The sequence below is a fragment of the Equus quagga genome, chromosome 3, assembly GCF_021613505.1.
Source record: "Equus quagga isolate Etosha38 chromosome 3, UCLA_HA_Equagga_1.0, whole genome shotgun sequence".
NCBI lineage: Eukaryota > Metazoa > Chordata > Mammalia > Perissodactyla > Equidae > Equus > Equus quagga.
This window is the reverse complement of record NC_060269.1, coordinates 102451400-102476669: the sequence shown is the minus strand read 5'-3', so window position 1 is coordinate 102476669 and position 25270 is coordinate 102451400. Positions and strand designations below refer to the sequence as shown.

Sequence of the window (25270 nt, the reverse complement as noted above, 5' to 3'; positions counted from 1 at the left end):
CCATGCACAAAAATCAACTAAAATTGGATTAAAGACTTGAATGTAATACCCAAAACCATGAAACTTCTAGTAGAAAACATAGGCAGTACACTCTTTGACATCGGTCTATTTCGTTTATTTCTCCTCTGATTTTTATTATTTCTCTCCTTCTGCTGACTGTGGGCTTTGTCTGTTCTTTTTCTAGCTCTTTTAGGTGCATTTTAAGATTACTTATTTGAGATTTTTCTTGCTTGTTGAGGTGGGCCAGCATTGCTATGAATTTTCCTCTTAAGACTGCTTTTGCTGCATCCCATAAGAGTTGGTATAGTGTATTTTCATTTTCGTTTGTCTCCAGGTATTTTTTAATTCCCCCCTTGATTTCTTCAATGATCCAATGTTTGTTCAATAGCATGTTGTTTAGTCTCCACATTTTTCTGAGTTTCCCAGTTTCCTTTTTTGGTTGATTTCTAGCTTCATAGCATTGGGTCATAATAAATGGTTGAGATGATCTCAGTCTTCTTAAATTTATTGGAGCTTGCCTTGTTACTGAACATATCCTCTATCTTTGAGAATGTTCCATGGGCAGTTGGGAAGAATGTATATTATTCTGTTTTTGGATGGAATGCTCTCTATATGCCTATTAAGTCCATCTGGTCAAGTGTTTAATTTAAATCTCCTATTTCCTTGCTGACTTTTTTGTCGGGATGGTTTGTCCATTGAAGTGAGTGGGCTGTTGAGGTCCCCTACTATTATTGTGTTGCTGTTAATTTCTCCCTTTTGGTCTGTTAATAATTGCTTAATGTACTTTGGTGCTCCTGTGTTAGGTGCATATATATTAATAAGCATTATTTCCTCTTGGTGGAATGTCTCTTTTGTCATTATGTACTGCTCTTCTTTGTCTCTCGTTGTCTTTTTTAACTTGAAGTCTGCCTGGTCTGATAAAAGAATGGCAACACCTGCTTTCTTTTGTTGGCCATTAGCTTGGAGTATTGTCTTCCATCCCTTCAGTCTCTGCCTATGTTTGTCTTTGGAGCTGAGATGCGTTTCCTGGAGGCAGTATATTGTGGGGTCTTGTTTTTTAATCCATCCAACTGCTCTGTGTCTTTCAACTGGAGAATTAAATCCATTGACATTTAGAGTGATTATTGTTATATGAGGACTTAATGCTGCCCTTTTTCCTCTTGTTTTCTGGTTGTTCCATGTTTCCACTGTTTCTCTTCCTTTGTACTTCTGACTGCCTTTTCATTTTGTTTGTTTTCTGAGGAGGATTTCTGAGTTTCCTCTCTTTTTGTGATTTGTGGCTTTGTTCTGATTTTTTGTTTTGTTGTTACCATGAGGATTGTTTGAAAGATCTTGTAGAAGACATAGCCTATTTTCTCATTGCCTCTTTTCCCCTTTAACCTAAACAGATTCCTTCCATTTGCTCTCCCCTTCTGAGCAATTACAGTTACAAATTGTTCTGTTTTTACTTTTGTGAGCTTGTGGCTAAGTTGAAGTGTTTATAATTACTTTTAAGTTGTAATTGAATCTCTGCCTCTCTGTTCTGGTGGAGAACTTCAGGTTTCTGATCACGTCCCTCTGTTTATCTGCTTTGTTAGAGCTTTGTAGACCTTTGCCATTTTGTTGCCGATGTGATGACGTCTTTAATTATTTCTTGTAGGGGAGGTCTAGTGACAATGAACTCCCTCAGCTTTTGTTTATCAGGGACAGCTTTTATCTCTCCTTTGTATCTTAAGGAAAGTTTTGCTGGATAGAGTATTCTTGCCTGAAAGCTTTTTCTATATCATTCTATTCTCTCCTAGCCTGTAGGATTTCTGCTGAGAAATCTCCTGAAAGCCTCATAATGTTTCTTTTGTAGGTTATTTTCTTCTGCCTTGCTGCTCCTCATATTCTTTCTTTATCAGAAACTTTTGCTATTTTTACTATTATATGCCTTGGAGAAGGTCTTCTAGCATTGATAAAGTTGGGCACATGATTAGATTCATTTATCTGTAAATCTGAAACCATTCCCAGGTTTGGTAAATTCTCAGCAGTTATTTCTTTGGGCAAGCTCTCTGCTCCTTTCTCCTCTTCTCCCTCTTGAATACTTATAATCCTTATGTTGCTTTTCCTAATTCAGCCAGATGTTTCTCAAAAAATTCCTTCATCTTTTTAAAATCTTAATTCTGTCTCCTCCTCAACCTGTCGAATTTCTACATTTTAATCCTCAAGAAGACTGATTCTTTCCTCCATAAAATCACTTCTATTTCTTAATAATTCTAGATTAATTTTTATTTCATTAATTGTGTATTTAATACCCAAAATTTCTGCTTGATTTTTTCATAGTTTTGATCTCTTTGGTGAATAGATTCATTCTATTGCTAAGCTCCTTGAATTGTCTTTCCATGTTTTCTTGTAAGTCATTAAGTGAGGGCTTATTTGAATTCTCTGTCATTTATGTTGTATATTTCCGTGTGTTCAGTGTTGGTTTCTGGAGAGTTTTCATTTTACTTCTGGTCTGAGTTGTTGCTGCAGTTTCTCATGGCGCTTGACGAGTTAATCTTTGGTCAGGGTATTTGTGCTATTCTTAGGACCTAGATTCCTTCTGTTGCTGCTAGGTGGGCGTAGGAGCAGCATTTCTAGCCCCACCCCATCTTCTGGGAGCTGTGGGGGTATTATGGGTGCTTGCCCTAGCCTGGGGAGTGTTCAGCCACTGCTGTGGACTTTCCTTGGCAAGCAGGTCTTCCTCACTGGGCTAGGGCACTCTTTGGCATCTCATCAGCACTCTGAGCTCCAACTCACCACCGGAAAGTGATCAGCAGTGGACTAAAAGTTGCCACTGTCTCTTTCTCCAGCCACCCAAAACATGTTCGCTCTTTGGGTGCCCAGCAGAACTGTGAGTGCTGGCGCGTACCTGTGCTGCATTTGTTCCAGCACTTAGATCTGCTGCAAACTCTGTTTACAGTTGGGTCCAGCCTGTGGGGACTCTGTGCTTGGTGGGTGCAGTTTCCTCACTGGTAAGTGAGCTGGGGCTGCTCTTTGATGACACAGTGGCATGGTGGGCTCCCCCTCCCCAACAGGAAAGTGATCCCAAGGGTGCTCAAAGCTGCTGCACCTATTCCACAGCCACCAGGGACTCAGTCCCTCTTTGGGGGCTCAGCAGGACTGTGAGTGCTGGTGTGCACCTGGGTAGCATTTCTTCCAGCACTAGATCTGCTATGGACTCTAATTATGGTCCATTTTGCACTGCAGGGCCTCTGTGATTTTTGGGTGAGGTTTCTTAGCTGGGGCCTGAGCCATGGCTGCTTCTTGACAGCACAGTGTCACAGTGGGCTCCCCCTCTCCATCAGGAGAGCAACTATGAGCCCTGGTTAAGGATTGCTGCCACTTCCTCCTACATCGCCCTGGTGCATGTTTCCACTTTCTTGGTGCTTGCACCAAGTTGGAAAGCATTTGTGTGTGTGCACCAGGCTACCAGGGAAGAGCAGGTCATGCTCGCCTATCTCTGCCACTACCCAAGCGGCCAGTCCTTCCACCCTCAGATGTACAGCTCCATGTGTCTCTCTGGCTTCCTTTTGTTCTGTGTGGGCTTCTTCCATTGCTCAGTGAATCTCCATTTAGGTGTAGTCCAAAAGGGGGAGAGACAAAGGGAACAGTTCACTCTGCCATGTTGCTGACATCACCTCCAAAATTATTCTTTTTTGTGTTGTGAGTTTGTGACCAAATTGAAATGTTTATTGTTATATTTGATGCTTTCTTTCCCTCTACCTTTTGTTATAATTAAATTTTTGCTAACCCATTCTGATATAGAGCTGCAACTTACTGATTTTGTATATTTTTCTTTTTGCTCAAAGCCTTGTAAACCTTTGCCTTTTTGTTTCTAGTAGGAGGTCTCCCTTCACCATTTGTTGCAAGGCAAATCTACTGATAATGAATTCCCTCAGCTTTTGTTTATCTGGTAAATCTTTTATTCCTCCATCATATGAAGGATACTTTTGCTGGGTAGTTATTCTTTTTTTTCTTTGAGGAAGATTAGCCATGGGCTAACATATGCTGCCAAACCTCCTCTTTTTGCTGAGGAAGATTGGTCCTGAACTGATATCTGTTCTCATCTTCCTCTACTTTATATGTGAGACATCTGCCACAGCATGGCTTGATAAGTGGTTCTGCATCTGGGATCCGAACTGACCAACCCTGGGCGACAGTAAATGCACACAGGAACTGTGTACATAACAGCTACATGACAAGGCTGACCCCTGGATAGACTATTCTTGCTGATAGTTTTCATCTTTCAGTATTTTGAATATATCATTCCACTGTCTCCTAGCCTGTAGTGTTTCTACTGAGAAATCTGCTGAAAGTCTAATCAGCATTCCTTGTGGATTATTTTCTTCTTTCTTGCTGCACTTAATATTTCTTCATTGTTATTGACTTTTGACAGTTTAGCTATTAAATGCCTTGGAGAAGGTTCTTTTGCATTGACTCAATTAGGAGAGGAGTTCTATTAGGTTCCTGTACTTGTGTATCCAGTTTTTTCCCCTAGGTTTGGGAAGTTCTCAGCTACTATTTCTTTGGATAAGCTGTCTGTTCCTTTCTCCCTCTGTTCTCCCTCTGGGATACTTATAATCCTTAAGTTACTTTTCCTAACTGAGTCAGATATTTCTTGTTTAAATTTTTCCTTTTCTAAAAAATCTCAGTTTTCTCTTTTCTTCTACCTGAATAATTTCTAGGTTTCCATCTTCCAGCTCACTGATTCTCTCCTCCATAAGATCTGCTGTATTTTTTATGCTTCCTACATTATTTTTAATTTTACTAGTTGTGTTTTTCATCTCCAGTATTTGTCTTTTCTTTTTTGATTTAGAGCTTTAATCTCTTTGGTGAACTATTCCTTCCGTTAACTGACATTACTACTAAGCTCATTGAACTGTCTTTCAGAGTTTTCCTGTAACTCATTGAGTTTCTTTATGACAACCTTTTTGAATTCTCTGTCATTCAGATTGTAAACTTTTATGACTTCAAGTTTGATTTTTGGAGAGTTGTCATTCTCCTTCTGTTCTGTTCTCTTAGTGAAGTTCCTTCATGTGTTTGATGAATTGATCCTCTCCCTGCATGTTTATGATATTAACCACCTTTCTTATTTGTGTATGCTCTAGTAACATTCAGTCTGAGCTGTTTCTGGTTGTATTTGACCACCTGAACTTTCCACATTCCACTACCTCTGCTAGAGACATCTTCAGTACCCTCCTTGTGTGGCTTCTGCCTCTGAGATTGCCAGTCTCTTTCTGCTTTCAATATTGCTAAACTCTCAGGTGTTGCTGTTGGGGACACCAGGCTGTGAGCACTACTATTGCTTCAGTGGTTGCTGGGGTCTTGTGTTCCCTGGGTTGTCCTCCATGGGCTTTCCATGGGCTCAGGTGTTGCTGCCCCATGCACAACCTGTCTTGCTGTTTCTGGGTTATCTGGGGGTGCTGGAAGCATCACTGCCAGAGGCTCTTTGTTCACAGGTTTTGCTATTGCTGTTGGGGACCCAGTGCCGTGTTTGCCCTTCTACTCTGTGGTTACAAGGGTGCACACCAGTGTGTGGATCCATGTTAGAGATCATGACTATCGTAGGAGAGGGAGCTGCTTCCCTAGCTCCACTGCCTCCTGGAGACCCATTCCACCCACCTTCAGATGTATAGATTTGTGACTGACTCAGGCTTTCTGATGTTCAGTGCAGGGAGTCCTTTGTTGGTCACTTGATGTCTGACTATTGCAACTTGGAAGTGACAGACAAAGGGAATGTCTTACTCCACCATGATGCAGATGCCACTTCCTCAGTAACTATTTTTTTCATTTGGGTAAGGCTTTGGTTACTTTGTTTCTGAGCTGTTCTGGTTGTATTCGAGAGCCTGCACTTTCCATTCTCTACTGCATCTACTAGAGGGATCATCAGTGTCCTGTTTGTGCTTCATGTGCCTCTGAGGTTGCAGATGCCTTGCTACTTATGATGTTGCTGCAGTCTTGGGGTCCCCAGTGAGATCAATAGATTGAAAGCACTTCTGCTACTTCTGGGGTCTCTTGAGTCTCCTATTCCTCCACTAGACCTCCACAGGCTTGGATATTGCTGCTCCATGCACCACCTGTGCTGCTGCTCCTAGGTTTCTGGGGTTCTGGCTGTACCACTTAGGGGCATGGAGTTCATGGGTGTTGCTCTCACTGTGTGGGGTGGTGGTCTTGGGGAATTTTATGCTGCCCCCTGCCTGCTGGTGGAGTCAGTGTTGGGGTGCCACCACTATAGGGTATGTCACCAGTTCTGCAGTGGATCCTGAAGCCTCTGGTTGCAGGTTCCACTTCCTACTTCTTGGTGGGAGCAGAGGCTAAAGAGGGAGAGGTTGTTGTTGCTGCTCACTTATGCAGACTCTGGCCTCTGTCGCTAGCTGACATGTTTTGAAATCTCAGGTCAGGGGACCCTGCCCCAGGAAAATCTGTGTGTTTTATATTGCCCCCATTGTTGGAAAGAGGGAGAGTGGGTACACATACTGGATCTGCTGGGCAAGGTTATGGACTAAGTCACACCTGCTGTTTCAGCTCCAGCAGTCTCTATTTGAAGACATGCATGCTGGATCCACTAGGAGAAGGGCAGAGACCAAACCGTGTGTCTTCTTTTCACTCCCATGGTGTCTTCTTGCAGGCATATGTGGTGGTGGGAGGATCTTCACCCTGTACTGCCATTGCTGGGGGAGAGAGGGGATGCTTTCTTAGTTCCACTGCCTCTCAGATGGCCAGTTCACCCCCTTTCAGAGGTATAGATGCATTGATCTCTTAGGTGTCCTATTGTGTTGTGAAGGATGTCCTTTGTTGCTGAATGGCTATCCAGTTAGTTGTAACCCAGAGGGGAGAGACAGGGAATAACTCACTACACCATGATGCTGACATCGCTCTTTATGTTATTCTTTTTAATGCAATTGTAAACAGGATTGCTTTCTTAATTTCTCTTTCAGATAGTTTATTGTTAGTATACGGGAGCGCCGCTAATTTTTGTATATTAATTATGTGTCCTGCAACTTTACCAAATTCATTTATTAGTTCTCAGTTTTTCTGGTGGGGTCTTTAGGGTTTTCTATACCCTACCTTTTTTATAACCATCCTGCATCACTTAACAGTAAACGTATGGTCTAAGAAATGTGTTGTTAGGTCATTTTGCCATTGTGCAAACATTATGGAGTGCACTTATGCAAACCTAAATTTGTAGCCTGCTACAAACCTAAAGTACATGGTACTAATATTATGGGACCACTGTTATATATGTGATGCATTGATGGCCAAAATGTTGTTATGCAGCATGTTTGTATATAGTATCATGTCACCTGTGAATAGTGACCGTTTTACTTCTTCCTTTCCAATCTGAATGACTTTTATGTCTTTTTCTTGCCTTCTTGCTGTGGCAAGGACCTCTAAACATTACTGAATCAAAGTAGGTATATTAGGCATCCTTCTCTTGTTTATGATCTTAGAGGAAAACTTTCAGTTTTCATCAAGTATGATGTTAGCTGTGTGTTTGTCTTACACAGCCTTCATTATGCTGAGTTATGTTCAGTCTATGCCAACTTTTTCAAGGGTTTTATCATAAATGGATGTTAAATTTTGTCAAGTGCTTTTTCTGCATCTTGGAGGAAATCATATGATTTTTATCCTTTGATAATGTCGTGTAACATATTGATTGATTTGCGGATGCTGAACCATTCTTGCATCCCTTGGATGAATCCTGTTTGATCCTGGTGTATGATCCTTTTTATGTATTGTGAATTCGTTTTGCTAATATTTTGTTGAGAATTTTTGAATCTATGTTTGTTAGGGATATTTGCCTGTAATTTTTTATGTGATGTCTTTGTCTAGTTTTGACATCAGGGTAATTCTGGCCTTGTAAAATGACCTGGAAGGCATTTCTTCCTCTTTACTTTTTGAGAATTGAAGTTGATTGTATTAACTCTTCTTTAAATATTTGGAGGAATTCACCAGTCAAGACATGATTTTTGTTTTTTGGGGATATGTTATTTAGTGAATCAATTTCATTGCTATTGATCATTCTACTCAGATTTTCTATATCTTCACGATTCAGTTTTAGAAGATTGTTTATTTCCTGGTACTTATTGACTTATTCTACTTTTTTTGACTTGGTGTATAATTGTTTGAGGCAGTCTCTTATGATTCTTTTTATTTCTGTGGCATCAATTGTGGCAACTTCAACTCTTTCATTCTGATTTTATTCATTTTTGTCCTCCCTTTTTTTCTTGATGAGTCTGGGTGAAGGTTTATCAATCTTGTTCCTCTTGTCAAAAAATCAGCTCTTATTTCATTGATATTTTCTATTGTTTTTCGTGTTTATTTCATTTATCTCCTCTGATCTTTATTATGTCAATTCTATGTCAATTCTTTTACTACCTTTGGGCTTTTTTGTCCTTCATTTTCTACCTCTTCTATGTGTAAAGTTAGGTTGTTTTAGACTTTTCTTGTTTCCTGAGGTAGGCGTGAATTCCTATGAACTTCTATTTTAGAACTGCTTTTGCTGTATCCCATAGATTTTGGAGAGTTGTGCTTCCACTTTCATTTGTCTCAAGATATATTTTTATTTCCTCTTTTATATCTTTGTTGACCCATTGATTGTTTAGTAGAATGTTGGTTAACCTTCACAGATTTGTGTTTTTCTAATGTCTTCTTGTAATTGACTTCTAGATTCATACACTTGTGGTCAGAAAAGATGCCTGATATGATTTAAGTTTTAAACTTATTGAGACTTATTTTGTAGTGTAACATGTGACCTATCCTGGAGAATGTTCCATGTACACTTGAAAAGAATGTATATTCTGCAGTTTTTGGATGGAATGTTCTATATTTCTGTCAAGTCCATCTGGTGCAGTGTGTTGTTTAAGGCCAGTATTTCCTGATTGATTTTCTGTCTGGATGGTTAATCTTTTGATGTAAATGCAGTATTAAAGTCTCCTGCTATTATTGTATTCATGTTAATTTTCCCTTTGTTTCCGGTAATATTGCCTTACATATTTAAGTGCACCTATTTGGGTCTGTAAATATTTACAAATGTTATATCATCTTGTTGGATTGACGCCTTTATCATTATGTAATGTCTTTCTTTATCTTTTATTACAATCTTTGTTTAGAGTTCTTTTTGTCTGATATGAGTATTGCCATTACAGGTGTCTTTTCCTTCCCACTTGCATGGAATATCATTTTCCATCCTTCACCCTTTAGTCTGTGTTGTCTCTAGATATGAAGTGAGTATCTTGTAAACAGCATCAAGATGGGTCTTGTTTTTTATTTGTTCAACCACCTTATGTCTTTTGATTGGAGCATTTACCCAATTGATATTTAAAGTTATATTGATAGGTATGTCCTTATTGCTACTTTAATTTTTTTCTTGTTTTTGCAGTTCTTCTGTATTCTTTTCTCTCTCTCTCTCTCTCTCTTTCTTTCTTTCTTTTTTTCTGAGGAAGATTAGCCTTGAACTAACATCTACCAAAAAGTCCTCCTCCTTTGGTCTAGGAAGACTGGCCCTGTGTCAACATTTGCACCCATCTTCCTCTACTGTACATGTGGGACTCCTGCCACAGCTTAGTGTGAAAAGAGGTGCATAGGTCTGCACCTGGGATCTGAAGTGGCGAACCCCAGGCCACTGAAGTGGAATGTGTGAACTTAACCACTGTGCCACTGTGCCAACCCCAGTATTCTTTTCTTTTTTTCTTGGTCTCTTCCCTTGTGTTTTGATGCACTTCTTTAGTCTTATATTTGGATTCCTCTCTTTTTTGTGTATTTATTATAAGTTTTTGGTTTGTGGTTACCATGAGTTTTATATATAGTAATCCATACATATAGTGGTCTATTTTAAGTTGAAAGTCTCAAGTTTGATTACCATAAAAAAGCTGCGCTTTCTTACACATCCTACCCATGGTTTGTGCTTTTGATGTCATAGTTTACATCTTTTCATTTTGTGTATCCCTTAACTACTTAATGAAGTTATTATTGAGTTTCCTACTTTTGTCTTTAGTCTTCATAGTGGTTTTATGAGTGGGTGATCCACCACCTTTACTATGTAATTGCTTTTACCAGTGAGGTTTTTTCTTTTCATATATATATATTTTTATGTCTAGTCATGTCCTTTTGTTTTCTGTTAAAGAAATCTCTTTAACATTTCTTGTAAGGCTGGTTTAGTGTTGGTGAACTCTTAGTTTTGCTTTTCCTGAGCAACTCTTTACCTCTCCTTCAATTCTGAATGATAACCTCACCAATCAGAGTATTCTTGGTTGTAAGTTTTTTCCTTCCAGCACTTTGAATATATCATGCCACTCCCTTCTGGCCTGTAAAGTTTCTACTGAATCATCAGCTGAGTGCCTTATGGGTGTTCCAATGTAGGTAACTAGTTGTGTTTTTCTTGCTGCTTTTAAGCTTCTCTCTTTAAGTTTTGACATTTTAATTATAGCATGTCTCGGGGTGTGGATATCTTTGGGTTTGTCTCATTTGAGACTCTCTGTGCTTCCTGAATGTTGATGTCTGTTTCCTTCTCCAGGTTAGGGATGTTTTCAGCCATTATTTCTTCAAAGAAGTTTTCTCTCCCTTTCTCTCTTTCTTCTCCTTTTGAGATTACATAATGCAAATGTTAGTATGCTTGGAGTTGTCCCAGAAGTCCCTTAAACTTTTCTCATTTTTTAAAGTTCTTTCTTTTTTCTGTTTTCATTGTATCCACTAACTTGTTTTCTAGCCCACTGATCTTTACTTCTGTATCATCTTACCTACTCTTGGATCACTCTACTGTATTTTTCATTTCAATTATTGTATTCCTCAGCTCTGATCCTTTCTTTCTAGTATTTTGCACCTCTTTGTTGATGTTTTTGCTGTATACAACCATTCATCTTCTGAGTTCAGTGAGTGTCCTAATGACCATTACTTTTCATTATTTATCAGGCAGATTGCATATCTTTGTACCATTAAGATTTTTTTCTCTGAGGGTTTGTCTTCTATCTTTTTCGGGGAGCATACTTCTTTGTTTTTCCATTTTGCTAGGCTCTCTGTTTGTTTCTATGTGAATGGAAACAGCTACCTCTCTCAGCCTTGATGGAGTGGCCTTGTATATGTGATGATCCTTCTTATTCAACCTTACCCTAGTTTTCAGTTGTCTCTCAAACCTCTGTGGTTATGTAAACCTCCTAATTTATACTTGATAAGCCCCTGTTGTGGAGGGTGTACCTAGACTTTCAGTGTTCCAAGGGGTAGATTCTCATTTAGCATCTAGATTCAGGCTGATTAGAAGTCAGACTTTCAGGCAGCAGCTTTGAAAGTATGGAAATGTATCTATAGTTCTGGGGGTCACAGTCACAATCCCTGTCAGCGTCCAGACTAGGAGATCTAGAGATGTCCTCCTGGCAATAGTTGCAAATATCAGGGCTCCTGACGAGTGTAAGCTCCTCTTTGGAGAGTCTCATTGAGGTATAGTGAGGCCAAGGATGTGCACAGGGTTGGTGTTTCTCTGTTTGAGTTCCCTGGAAGTGCCTCCTTAGCATCTAGATGTGTTGGAAACTTGAAGCCTGTCCCTCAAGGAGAAGCTCCAGGCTGTGTTAATAAGCCTTTTTCACAGGAAGTTTGGCGTTGTGTTTCAGTCTATTGTCTGTACAGTGCCCTAGGTGTGGTGGCCTGCCAAGAACTGTTTTTCCAATTGTTACAGTGCCATGCAGCTCTGGAACTCCAGCCCCTCTCACCACCAGGGCCAGACAATTAAGAGGAGTCCCCAATGTGGATTGATCAAGTCTGCTGGCATTAACTAGGCAGCTTCAGAGTGTAACATGTAGGGCTTGTTCTCTGGCTTCAGAATAGGCAGTGAGGGAAAATGACTTGAATGCGGCTGCCCACAGGTTTCAGCAGTACAACAAAAGAGTGCCTTGTCTCAGCTCTTGCTTTGGTTTTGGGCTAAGAGTGAGACAGAAAGTGGTTTTAGGCTGGGAGTGAGAGAGTGTTGACTGCTTACATCTTCCAGCCCCAGCCAGCCTGAGGGAGAGTGTCACAGCTGCCTGCCTCTCAGACTTTAGTTAGGGAGCAGGAAAATGCCTTGTGTACACACCCTCCCATGCCAGCCAGAGAATAGGGGAGTGCTGCAACTGCATTATCTCTCTGGATTTAGCAAGGTGGTGAGATAGTGCCACAACTGCTTGCCCTTGCCTCTGAGAAATGCTACCTGTTCTGTAATGTTAGGTGGGAGCACAATAATGGTGTCTGCCAACATCTCAGTCCCTGAAGAGTGTTTCAACTGTCCAGCCCATCCAGCCAATTCTTTTACATTCACAAATGACTCTCCTTCACATATATTATTGGTACTTTTAAACGGCTGTTGTTTTGCTGGGAGTCTGTGAGAGTAAGAACCGACACAAGCCCTTTAAAAGAGGAATATGTTTCTCATAGCACTTTGGGTCACTTGGCTGTCAGTCCCATTGGCTTTCCAAGCCAGAATTTTTGGAGACTCATCTCTCTGATGCAGGTCCCAGGGGCTGAGCATCCTGCAGTGGGATACTAACTTGTTGCTCCTCCAGGAGAAGTGCCCCATCTTAGTAAAATCCCTCCCTATAATTGTGTGTCACTTAAGATGAGGATACATTCTGAAAAATGAGTCATTAGGCAATTTAATCATTGTGGGCACATCACAGAGTACACTTAAAAAAAACCTATATGGTGTAGCCTACTGCATGCCTGGTTATATGGTACTAATCTTATGGAAACACCATTGTACATGCAGTCTGTCGACTAAAAATTGTTATGTGGTGCATGGCTGTATTGTATGCTGCATTGTCAGGGGTTGGATATTTGCTGAAAGCCTTTCTTTGCCGCTCCTGCCCATCTTGTTGTGGTCCTCTTCATCCTTCATTGTGGAGAAGGTGTTCCTTTCACTCTCAGTTTCGTTCAGGGAGAATTGATCCATATGAAGCTGTATATTTGCTGTGTCTATGTGAGGAGGTAAATTCAGACTCTTCCTACACTGTCATCTTGAATCCACCTCATTCAGTGCTCCTTCTTTCTTCTTTTAGAAAACTTCCACAAAGAAGATAGACAACATTTTTGATGATAAATATAACACTTTCCACACAGGTCATTAAGAACCCAATCACAACCACAGAGTTGTACTGGAACCAGGTGAGGTCAGGTGGCTGCAGGTGTTTGGTGTCTTTGTGGTGCATGACAAACACCATCCAAAAGACTGCTGGATCTAGAGGTTTCATTGGTTGATCATGATAAATTCTTGGTAATTTTATAATATTCACTTTGTACCTAAAAAAGAAACCCAATGACATCAACATTGAAAGGCTGTTAATTTGCCCAAGCATATTATTCCCATGAAGGGTTTGAAAAGTGTCATTCATATGGTTTAAAATGAATGACATAGAATTGAAAAAGATGTAATATATTTATTTATTTGGGCCTCATAGAAATTTGGCTTTTATATTTGAGTTTTCTCTTTGACAACTATTTTAAAAGGTAAAGATGGAAGTTAGGGTGGGTAAGTTAAATTTTCTTTAGAAGAGGAAATGGTAGAAGCTGTTCTAAGCACTGTAACTCACATGGTAGAAATTCGTATTAAAGATGGTGCTGTTGAAGTTTTTAAAGAGTAATTGTGTCATCATGGATGAAATGCCTCTTCATCAGTCCTTGTGCTTCTACTCTTCGTGACTCTACTGTCTATTTTTCTCTCAGTAGACTGTGTGGCTTTTTGGAAACACATCAGTTTATGACACTTCCCTCTTCAAAATTTTCATCTGGCTTTTCATCCCATTGAGAATAAATTCCAATTTGTTTTTTGTCCTATAGGACTGTGCAAGTTCATACTCCTGGCAACCTCTTTGCCTATCACTTTGTCCCATGCACACTCTATTGTAGGCACATTGGCCTTCTAGGTTGATGCTGCCAAATATGTTCCCACACAAAAGCATATATAGCAATATTTTTAATAGACAAATGTGAAGCAACCAAAATATCCATGAAGTGATGAATTAGTAAATTAAATGTCCTTACAGTAGAATATTATTTAGCATTAGAAAGCTATAACAGGTAAGAAAGTTCAAAGCATTATCCTATGTAAAAGAAGCCATTTGTAGAAGCCCGTTTATTATATGATTCTGGGTTTATGAAATGTCTAGAAGGGCTAATCTATAAAGACTGAAAGTTGATGAATAATTACGTGGGCAGGGTGGAATGGGAAGTGTTTTCTAAGACACGTCAGACTTCTTTTCGTGGTGATGAAAATGTTCTGAATTTATATTACGGTGATGACTTCATACCTCTGTAAAAACAAGACATATATTTCAGTTCTGTACTTAAGCAGGTGAATTTCATGGTATGTAAATTATATTTCATTATAAAATTTGTTTAAAATGATAATGAAATCAATTTTTGAGCACAAAGAGATTTATAGTTTCAGAAATTTTAGGTACTGAATTGATATATTTTATGATATTTCTTTTGCTTTATCATTCTTTCCTTGTATGTGTTCTATCATAGTTTTAAAAATGTGTCTTTTTTTTACCATTGTTTATATAACTTTCCATTTTTTTGTAGAAAGTTGTTGCACCACTTGGTTACCCACTGTATCTATGGGGCTAAAATGCAACTTTGAAATAAATATCTGGATGAAAATAAAAGTAGATTTAAGGTGGATTACTTAATGTTAATAATTTGAAATTAGCCACTTAAAATAGCATGAAACTTATTCTCACCATAGACAAAAGAAGCTATGTGTAAATTCTATCTATTAAATAAAAATTGTGATACAAAGAGTCCTTAATGACTGTCTTCAAAGCATTGGGAAATATGTACTTGACGTTTTGTTGAAGTCCAATTTAACAGTTGCTCTCTTGATTTTCATATGAGCAATATTAACTGTTTGATCTGAAAATGAATGTTATCATGTTGATCTACAAATGAAGGAATGCCCAGCATAGTTATCCCATGGTCGATCAGCTCATAAATGCTGTTGCTTCCACAATGAGTTATAAAGGCTTTGGTTTTGTATGACACAGGGTTAGGTGGATTTCAGCAAACTATTAAGTATATGTCTTAGAATACAATGATAGTAGGGCAATATAAGGCACTGAAGACGCATTGTATTCTAGATAACAGATTGTTATACATGTGCATTAAAATATCTTTCAGAGCTCAAAGGAAGAAACACCTAAGTCTGCTGTAGAGGTAAGTGAAGGCTACATAGAAGATTGGTGTATGACTTGAGACTTGAAAAATGAAAACATGGTTGCCAGGTGGACAAAATTGAAAGAGAACATGCTGCATAAAAAAAAAGAATGTGTGAGACAAAAAATGAGGAAGGACTTTAGTAGAATATATTCTCTTAATGAAATAGTGGAGTCACTGAGTTGGAAAGTAATATGTCAAGGTAGAAGGAAGTTGGTGGCAGTGCAGGAATCAAAAGAAGGAAGGTTACAGGTATCCTTCCTCCTAGTCCTGTGAAAGAAATATGAGAGTTAATTGTTAATTTTGAAATTTTCAATAATAAATGTTCAATAAATTTGTTTCCTGGTCAACTATTATCATCTGGTTGGAGTTACCCTCATATCAGCGTTTGTTTTCTAGAGTCTCTCAAGAAAGGTCATTCTGGGAGATCCACTTGTAGAGTGGAGTATTTGGCACTAAAGTATCTGGTTTCTTGCCATCAAATCTCTATATAACCTGTTCAAGTAAAGAAAACGCCTTATTCCGTGAATCAAACATCTAAGATATAACATTTCAGAATCTGAATCGATTAAGAGGCATCTAATTAAACCTGTTCATTGTGACAGATGAGTTAATGAGGATAAGAGATACAAAGTAATGAGAAGTTCTAAAACAGTGATGTAATAGGCAAACATCTTTCATGTACTCTTTTTGTATTCAATCAAGTATGAATGCAATCATGATGTTTCATGCTTGGATTAGACAAATGAGATTATGAATGACAGTTTCAAGAGTATACAAATTTTTTTAGACAGTGATTACAATCTTAATGCCTAAAATAGTAGCAAATTATTAATGGTCTGCACATTTATTTTGGCTATTTATTATACTAGCCCTGATCTTCTAAATTTACGATTAATCTGCTTATTTCTTTATGAGTGATATGAAAAGAGGTTTACTATATCCACTTGTTCCATAAATGCTTTTATTAGAGTTTTTCATCTTTTGATTTACAAAAAGAGAAACGTATGCAATTATGTATCTGTGAAAATTATGTAATTTTGATATTTAATAATTTATCAATAATCATAAATAATTTCTACCTGATAGGTACATTTACCCTGTTTTAGAATACTAATTTTTAATCACTAATTCCAAGAGAAATTTCAAGTGGTAACTTTTTGCATGAATCCAGAGTATTACCACTATTGCTAGGTTGGAAAATTCTTTAAATGTAGAAAAGAAGAGCCTCTTGGCACTTTATAAATAACAGTGTAAGTTATTGAAAAATGTCAAATATCAAAGTGATGCTAAATTTTATTCAACCGACGACTAACACTTCAAGGACGCACTCCAAACATTGAAAGCATTGATTAATATGATTTCTTTCTTTTTTTAATTGAGGTAACATTGGTTCATAATATTATATGAGTTGTACATGTACAATATTGTATTTCAACTTCTTTGTAGATTATATCATTTTCACCACCCAAAGCCTTATTACCATCTATCACCATAGAGATGTGCTGTATTAAACTTTCTCTCTGTCCTCTCCACCCTTCCCCTCTGGTAACCACCAATCTAATCTCTGAATCTATGTGTTTGTTTGCTGCTGTTGTTATTCTTTTTATGTTGCACTTATGAGTGAAATCATGTGCCATCAGACTTTCACTATCTGCCTTATTTCACTTAACCTACTACCCTCAGGGTCCATCCATGTTGATGCGAATGGCAAGGTTTCATCTTTTTTTATGGTTCAGTGGTAGTCCATTGTGTATATATACCACATCTTGTTTATCCATTCATCCATTGAAGGGCCCTTAGGTTCTTTGCAAATCTTGGCTACTGTGGACAGTACTGCACTGAACATAGGGGTGCCAGTATCTTTTTAACTTGGTGTTTTGTGTTCTTTGGATAAATCCCCAGAAGTGGAATAGCTGGATCATATGGTAGTACTATTCTGAATTTTTTGGGGGGCTCTCCATATTGTTTTCCATAGGGGCTTCACCAGTTTATAATCCTACCAGAAATGTATGAGGGTTGCTTTTTCTCCACATCCTCTCCAATACTTATTTCTTGTCTTATTAATTGTAGCCATTCTGATAGGCACAAGATAATATCTCATTAAAGTTTTGATTTGTATTTCCCTAATAATTAGTGATGTTGAATATGTTTTCGGGCACCTACTGGCCATCTGTATATCTTATTTGGAAAAATGTCTATTCAAATCCTCTGTTCATGTTTTTACTGGATTGTTTATTTTCTTTTGTTGAATTGTATGGGGATTTTTACAAATTTGGATATTAACCCCTTAGAAGATTTATGATTTGCAAGTATCTTCTCCCAATTAAATTGTCTTTTCGTTTGCTGAGGGATTTCTTTGATGTGCAGAAGTTTTTAGTTTGAAGTAGTCCATTTGTTTATTTTTTCTTTTGTTTCCCTCGCCTGGTGAGACACTGTATTCAAAAAGATACTGCTAAGACCCATATTGAACAGCATACTGCTTATGTTTTCTTCTAGGAGTTGTATCCTTTCAGGTCTTACTTTTAAGTCTTTAATCCATTTTGAGTTAAGTTTTGTGCAGAGTTTAAGATTATGGTCTACTTTCATTCTTTTTCATGTGGCTGTCCAGTTTTCCCTGCACCATTTACTGAAGAGACTTTCCTTTCTCCATTGTATGTTCTTGGCTCCCTTCCCTTCTGTAAAATTAGCTGTTCATAAATGTATGGGTTTATTTCTGGGCTCTCAATTCTGTTCTACTGAGCTAAATGTTTCTGTGCCAGTACCACGCTGTTTGACAACTGTCGCTTTGCATCAAGTTTGAAGTCAGGGAATGTGATATCTCCAGCTTTGTTCTTTTTTCTCAGGATTGCTTTGGCTAGTTGGGGCCTTTTATAGCTCCATATAAATTTTGATTCGTTGTTATTTTTCTGTGAACAATGTCATTGGGTCTATAGTGATAGTATTGAATGTGCAGCTTGCTTTAGGAAGCATGGACATTTAAACTATGGTAATCCAGAAGCATGGAATATTTTTCCATTTCTTTGTGTCTTCTTCTGTTTCTTTCAACAATGTCTTATAGTTTTCAGTGTACAAGTCTTTCACCTCTCTGGTCAAGTTTATTTTTAGGTTTTTTATTCTTTTTTTTTTTTGCAATTGTAAATGGGATTGTATTCTTAATGTCTCTTTCTGCCTTTTCATTGTTAGTGTATAGAAACATAGCTGAATCTTGGATGTTAATTTTGTACCCTGTAACTTTACTGTATTCTTTTATTATTTCTACTAATTTTTTGGTGGATTCTTCAGGGTTTTCTCTTTATAAAATCATATCATCTGAAAACAATGATAATTTTACTTCTTCCTTTCAAATTTGGATCTGTTTTATGTATTTGTCTTTCCTGATTGCTCTGGCTATAATTTACAAAACTATGTTAAATAGCAGTGGTGAAAGTGGGCATCATTTTCTGGTTCCTGTTCTTCCTGGGATGGCTTTCAGTTTTTCACCATTGAGTATGATGTTAGCTGTGAGTTTGTCATATATGGCCTTTAGTATGTTGAGGTACTTTCCTTCTAGACTTATTTTATTCAGAGTTTTTATTGTACATGGGTGCTACAGCTTGTCAGATGCTTTCTCTGCATCTCTTGAGATGATCATGTGATTTTTACCTTCATTTTTTTCATGTGGTGTATCACATTGACTGATTTCCATACATTGAACCACACTTACACCCCTGGAATAAATCACACTTGATCATGATGTATGATCTTTTTAATGTATTGTTGTATTTGATTTGTGAGCATTTTGTTGATGACATTTGCATCTGTGTTCATCAGCGATATTGACTTGTAATTTTCTTTTGTTATGTGGTCATTGTCTTGTTGTGGAATCAGGGTAACGCTGGCCTTGTAGAATGAGTTAGGATGTTTCCTTTCCTCTTTGATTTCTGGGAAATATTTCTGAATGCTAGATATTATGTCATCTTTGTTTGATAGCATTCATCAGTCAAGCTGTCTGGTTTTAGGCTTTAATTTTTAGGAGTTTTTGATCAGTGTTTCAATCTCCTTAGAAATGATCAGTCTATTCAGATTCTTTATCTATTCTTGATTTAGTTTTGGAAGTTTGCATAGTTCTATGAATTTATCCATTCCTTCTGAGTCCCCAATTATTTGGCACACAGCTTTTAGTAGTTATTATAATCCTTTTTATTTCTGTGGTTTTGTTTTGTTGTAATTTCTCCTCTTTCATTTCTGATTTCATTTGTTTGAAACTTGTCTTTTTTTTCGGTGAGTCTAGCTAAAAGTTTGTCAATTTTGTTTATCTTTTCAAAGAAGTAGGTCTTTGTTTCATTGATTTTTTTCTATTGCTTTTCTTATTCTCTATTTCATTTATTTCCACTTTGATTTTTATTATTTCTTTACTTCTACCAATTTGGCGCTTTGTTTGTTCTTCTTTTTCTGGTTCCTTTAGGTATATTGTTAGATTGTGTACTTGATGTTTTTCTTCTTGCTTGAGGTTGGCCTCTATTGGTATAAACTACCCTTTTAGTATGACTTTTGTCTATACCATAAGATTTCACATGTCATATTTAAATTTTTCTTCAGGTATTTTTTGATTTCTTCTTTGATTTCTTCATTGAGACATCAATTGTTGACTGGCGTGTTATTTAGTCTCCACATGTTTGTGTTTTTTCCAGTTTTCTTTTTAAAGTGATTTTTAGTTTCATATTGTTGTGGTGAGAAAAGATACTTCGTATAATTTCAATCTTATTAAATTTATTGAGACTTATTTGTGGCTTAATCTGTGATATATCCTGGAGAATGTTCCATGTGCAATTGAAAAGAATGTGTATCCTGCAGTTTGTGGATGGAATATTCTGTTTTTATCTATTATGTCCATCTGGTCTAATGTTTCCTTTAAGGCTAATGTTTCCTTATTGATTTTCTGTCTGGATTACCTATCCATTGATATAAGTGGGGTATTAAGGGTTTCTAATATTATTGTATTACTGTCCATTTCTCCCTTTATGTCTGTCAATATAGTCTCTACATATTTAGGTACTCATATGTGGGTGCATAAATATTTACAAATTTTATATTTCTTCTTGGATTGACCCCTAATTACCATGAAGTGTCCTTCTTTGTCTTTTGTTACGGTCTTTGTTTTGAAGTTGATGTTTTTATGATATGAATATTCCTTCTCCAGCTTTCTTTTCATTTCCATTTGCATGGAAAATCTTTTCACTGTCAGTGTGTGTGTGTCTTTAGATCCAAAGTGAGTTCCTATAGGCAACATATTGATGGCTCTTGTTTTTTTTACCCATTCTGCCACCACATGTCTTTGGATTGAAGCATTTAGTCCATTTACATTTAAAGTAATTATTGATAGCTATGTACTGATTTCCATTTTGTTGATTGTTTTCTAATTGTCTTTGTAATTCTTCTCTGTTTCTTTCTTCTTGGCTTTGTCTCTTCCCTTGTGTTTTGATGCATTTTTGATTCTTATGTTTGCTTTTCTTTTTATTTATATTTCTTGGAAGTATTGTAGGTTTCTTGTTTGTGGTTACCATGAGGTTCATATATATCAGCCTTTATACAGAGAGGTCCATTTTCGGGTGCTAATTCCTTAATTTCAAGTGCTTTCTCAAAGTACTACATTTTTATTATCTCTCATGAAACAAGATTAGAAATCATCTTTTACCTCTTTTTATTCTGTGTATCCCTCAACTACTTATTCTAGTTTTAGTGAATTTTACTACTTTCGCCTTTAATGTTCATAATAGTTTTCATGTGTGGGTGTGAGGAAGATTGGCCTGGAGCTAACAGCCATTGACAATCTTCCTTTTTATTGAGGAATATTGCCCCTGTGCTAATATCAGTGGCAATCTTCCTTCATCTTGCATGTGGGACACTTCCAAAGCATGGCTTGATGAGCAATGCATAGATCAGTGTTCAGGATCTGACCCTGAGAACCCCAGCCTGCCTAAGTGAAGCGCATGAAGTTCATCTTAACCACTATGAAACAAAGTGGCCCCCACATAATAGCTTTTTAAGTGGCTCATCCATTGCCTTTACTAAATATTTGCCTTTAACACTGAGATTGTTTTTGGTATATTTTCTTATTCCTAGTGATTCACTCCCTCAAAGAAGATGCTTTAACATTTCTTCTAAGGCTGGTTTAGTGGTGATGGTCTCCTTTTGCTATTACTTGTCTGAGAAACTATTTCTTCTTCAATTATGAATGATAACCTGGCTGGATAGAGTATTCTTGGTTGCAAGTGTTTTCTTTCAGTACTTTAAATAAATTCTGCCACATCTTTCTTCCCTGAAAATTTTCAGCTGAAATATGAGCTTATACTGTCATGGGAGTTCCCTTGTATGTAGCTTCTTGTTTTTCCCTTGCTGATTTTGAGATTCTTTCTTTAGTTTTCGCCATTTTAATTACGATATGTCTTACTGTGTATCTCCATGGGTTCATCCTATTGGGACTCTATGTGCTTCCAGACCTGGATGTCCATTTCCTTCCTCTGGTTCAGGAAGTTTCCAGCAGTTAATTCTTCAAATAGGTTTTCTATCTCTTTCTTTCTCTCTTCTCCTTCTGTGAGACATATAATTCAAATGTTAGTATGCTTTATGTTGACACAGAGATCCCTTAAACTATTCTCATCTTTTAAAATTCTCTTTTCTTTTTGCTGTCTACTTGGGCAATTTCCACTATTTTGTTTTGCATATTGCTCTTCTGTTCTTCTGTGTCATCTAATCTGCTATTGATTCCTTGTAGTGTATTTTTCCTTTCAATTATTGTATTCTTCAGCTCTGATTGGTTCTTTCTTATATTTTCTAACACTTTGTTGAAGTTCTCACTGTGCTCCACAATTCTTGTCCTGAGTTTAGTGACCATTTTTATCACCATTCCTTTGAACTCTTTATCAAGTAAATTACTGATGTCCATTTCTTTAGGGTTTTTTTTCCTGGAGATTCATCCTGTCCTTGTTTTGGAATATAAATCTTTGTCTCTTCATGTTGTTTGCCTTTCTATGATTGTTTCTATATATTAGGTAAAATAGCTCCCTCTCCTAGTCTTGAAGGAGTGGCCCTGTGTTGGAGTATCCCTGCTGTAGACTGCATGTGCCAGATGACTTTGGGAGGCAGGCTGGAGCTGGCAGGGTCACAGATCAGGGAATTCCTGAAGTATGCTGAGTCTGGGCTGCCTTCACATGTCAGGTGGAGCTGGAGTGGGCACAGGCTGGAAGAGTCTTAGAGTACTGCATGTGGGCCATCTTGGCAGGATGGCTGTTGTATGATTGTGTGTGGCTGGGTGTTTCCTGGTGTGAGCCATACTGGGCTGCCTTTGGGGGATGCTTGGAACTGTTAGAGACACCATGCACCAAGGCTGCAGCTGGGGATGGCTGGAGCCAGAGTGGGCAGGGGTCAGGTTATTCCCAGTGTTCATCATGTGGGAGCCACTGCTGGGGAATAGTTGCATCAGAAGCAAATGTGGGATGGGTGGTTCCCAGAGTCTGCCTGGCCAAAGCCCACCTTGTGAGATGGTTGGAGGCAGAGTGGGCACTGATTTAGTGAGTTGAGGGCTTGCCTTACTGAGACTTCCTTTATGGATTTGCTGAAGCTGGTATGGACCAGGGTTTCATGGGTCACTGCAGCAGCCTTAACAAGCTGGCTAGAACATCTGGATCCCACTCTCTCCTGTGTTATCTGCTGGAGAGGAATGTAAAATATGGTGCTTGTTGAGACTTCCCACCCTGGAGAGAGTTCCAGCAGCTCCTTGCCTGTTTTGCAGATACTCTGGGGCTGGTAAATTGGATTTACTTCCCATTTAGTCTGGATGCTCTCAACCGCAGATTTTTTGCTATTCTCCAGGGCAGGCAAACCTGTACAACTCTCCTGTGATTTTGCTCCCTGCTGCCAATTGCCACATTGGAGGTGTGGATCCCCTCAATGCTATGTCTCCATCTCTCCTATCCTTTCCTATGTCTTTTCTTTGCTGTGTAGCTGTTATTCAGTCAGATCTCAGTTCTTCTTCATCAGGAATTGTTATACACAAAGGTGTAGATTCAGTGTGTCTGTTGGATGAGGTGAGCGCAGGGTCTTCCTATGCTGTCATCTTTGACCACTCCTGTAGTCTTACCTTAAATCACCATACATATAACCTTTTGAAGTAAGCCAACAGGGGTCCATAAGCTACTATAAGATTCATTAAATATCAACAGTAAAATCATTAAGAATTGTGTTAAATTTTTACAATTATTGAAATTTTTAGTAAACATTGTATTATATTTATTCTAGATATTTGAACCATAAAATAGGCATCTTAATTAGGGCTCCAGTTCAATAAAATAGATAGTATACCCGATTTCTGGTCAGTTAATGTATTCTGAATGACACAAATGGACAGATAACGTAATAGCTGAATCTTGGAATTTATCTTGAATCAATATATTTATTTAATTAATTAATTTTTTAAATCACACAATTAATATTTGAAAACAGTATTGTGAAAAGTTAGCAACGAAGACATCACAGTTTAAACATTTAAATTCTCATCATTGGAAATTATGTATTTTTCCAAATGATGTCCTTTGCGTATATACAGATTTACGTAGATTTAATTTTATTTCCAAAGAAGAGCATAATGCTTATTTTTTTAAACTTGGGTTTAGCTTTTTGTTTAGCAATGTGATGTGGACAGCATTCATCAATAATGCTTGTAATCTACCTGTAATTTCTGTATATCACATAACTTTCTTAGGAGGTCTGTAGGTTTGTTGATGGATAGCTATTTAAGTGCTTGAGGCTACATCCTGCACATAATATGTGGATGCACAAGTTTTTCTGCAGACAGTTTTCTAGATGTAGAATCACAGAGTTAAACGGTATGTTTAAATTTTATTTGAAAGGGTTATTCCCCATTATACTCCCTGAAAAATAATTTACTCAGATTCTTGTGTTTGATAAGTCATCTCTGGGAAAATAATTTATTGATTTAATTTATATTTCCTGAAGTGTCAGTGGTTTTGCTGTTTGTTATACATGATAGGTCAATTTTACTTCTGTGACTCACCTGTTCAATCCTCCATATTTTCATACTGGATTGTTTGTGTTTTGTTTATGACATAAGCTTTCTCATCATACAATGGATAGCAATCTTTTTTCTGCTATATGTGTTGCAGGATAGATTTGAGGAAAAACAAATTTGGCCAAGATTCATGATTGAACAATATTATTTACTGTGACACTTTATTTTTTATTGATTTATTTATTATGGCACTTTCTATTTTTAAAATGTGTCGATTTTGCAGAGGAGTCTCATGGGAAAAACTGTGATAAATTTATCCTATAATTCTCTCAGCATCAAAGTTTTAACTTGTTTTAAAAATACATTTATGCCATAGACTGGGGAACATTTGTTTTGAGACTTTGATGATGGTCCCTTGATGAGGGAGTACAGATAAATGTTTCTCAACTTGGACCACTTTGATCATAAAGTGAATCCCTGATGTGTAGGATCCAAGAAGGCCTTGAGAATCCTTGTGGTTTGATTTACACATTTTCAAAAATGCACATAATTTTTGTATTCTTTGCATTTTTGTTGATTGTGGTGTGTCATAGTGTGGTTAGGTTTAAAAGGAAACGGTTATTATATTCATTTCTTGTCATGCCAAAGGATGAGACAGCAGGCTTCTGAGAAAAGAAATAAGGAATGAGAGATGCTTATCTAGTGTGGTTACATAGAATAAGAATCATTATTTCAAAAATTCATTATTTCTAAATCCACATACATTTCACTGGAAAAGGAGTTAAACTGCATGAAGGCAAACATCTTGCCATGTCTTTAGGCAAGGAGTCATGCTGAGGTTGGATGCACACTAAATCCAAGTAGCATTAGTGGTCTCCCAAAAGGAAATTGAAGGCTGAATCATTTTATACAATTCTAACTATGGAATAGTTTCTTTAGCAAAAAGAAATCCTTATCTTTTATCTTTAGCAAAAGATAAACTACCAAGTTCTGCATCAAAATGAAGTTAAAATATTCTAAGCACTTGCACAATAATATCGATAATGTCAATCGACTACTTAATATTCTCGTGTCCGTATGCAA

General features: G+C 37.5%; 1 pseudogene; it reads right to left on the bottom strand.

The window, feature by feature from the left end:
- Positions 1 to 12996: 12996 nt before the first annotated feature.
- Positions 12997 to 24256, bottom strand: LOC124236816 (UDP-glucuronosyltransferase 2B18-like; annotated as a pseudogene).
- Between the last annotated feature and the right edge of the window lie 1014 nt (positions 24257 to 25270).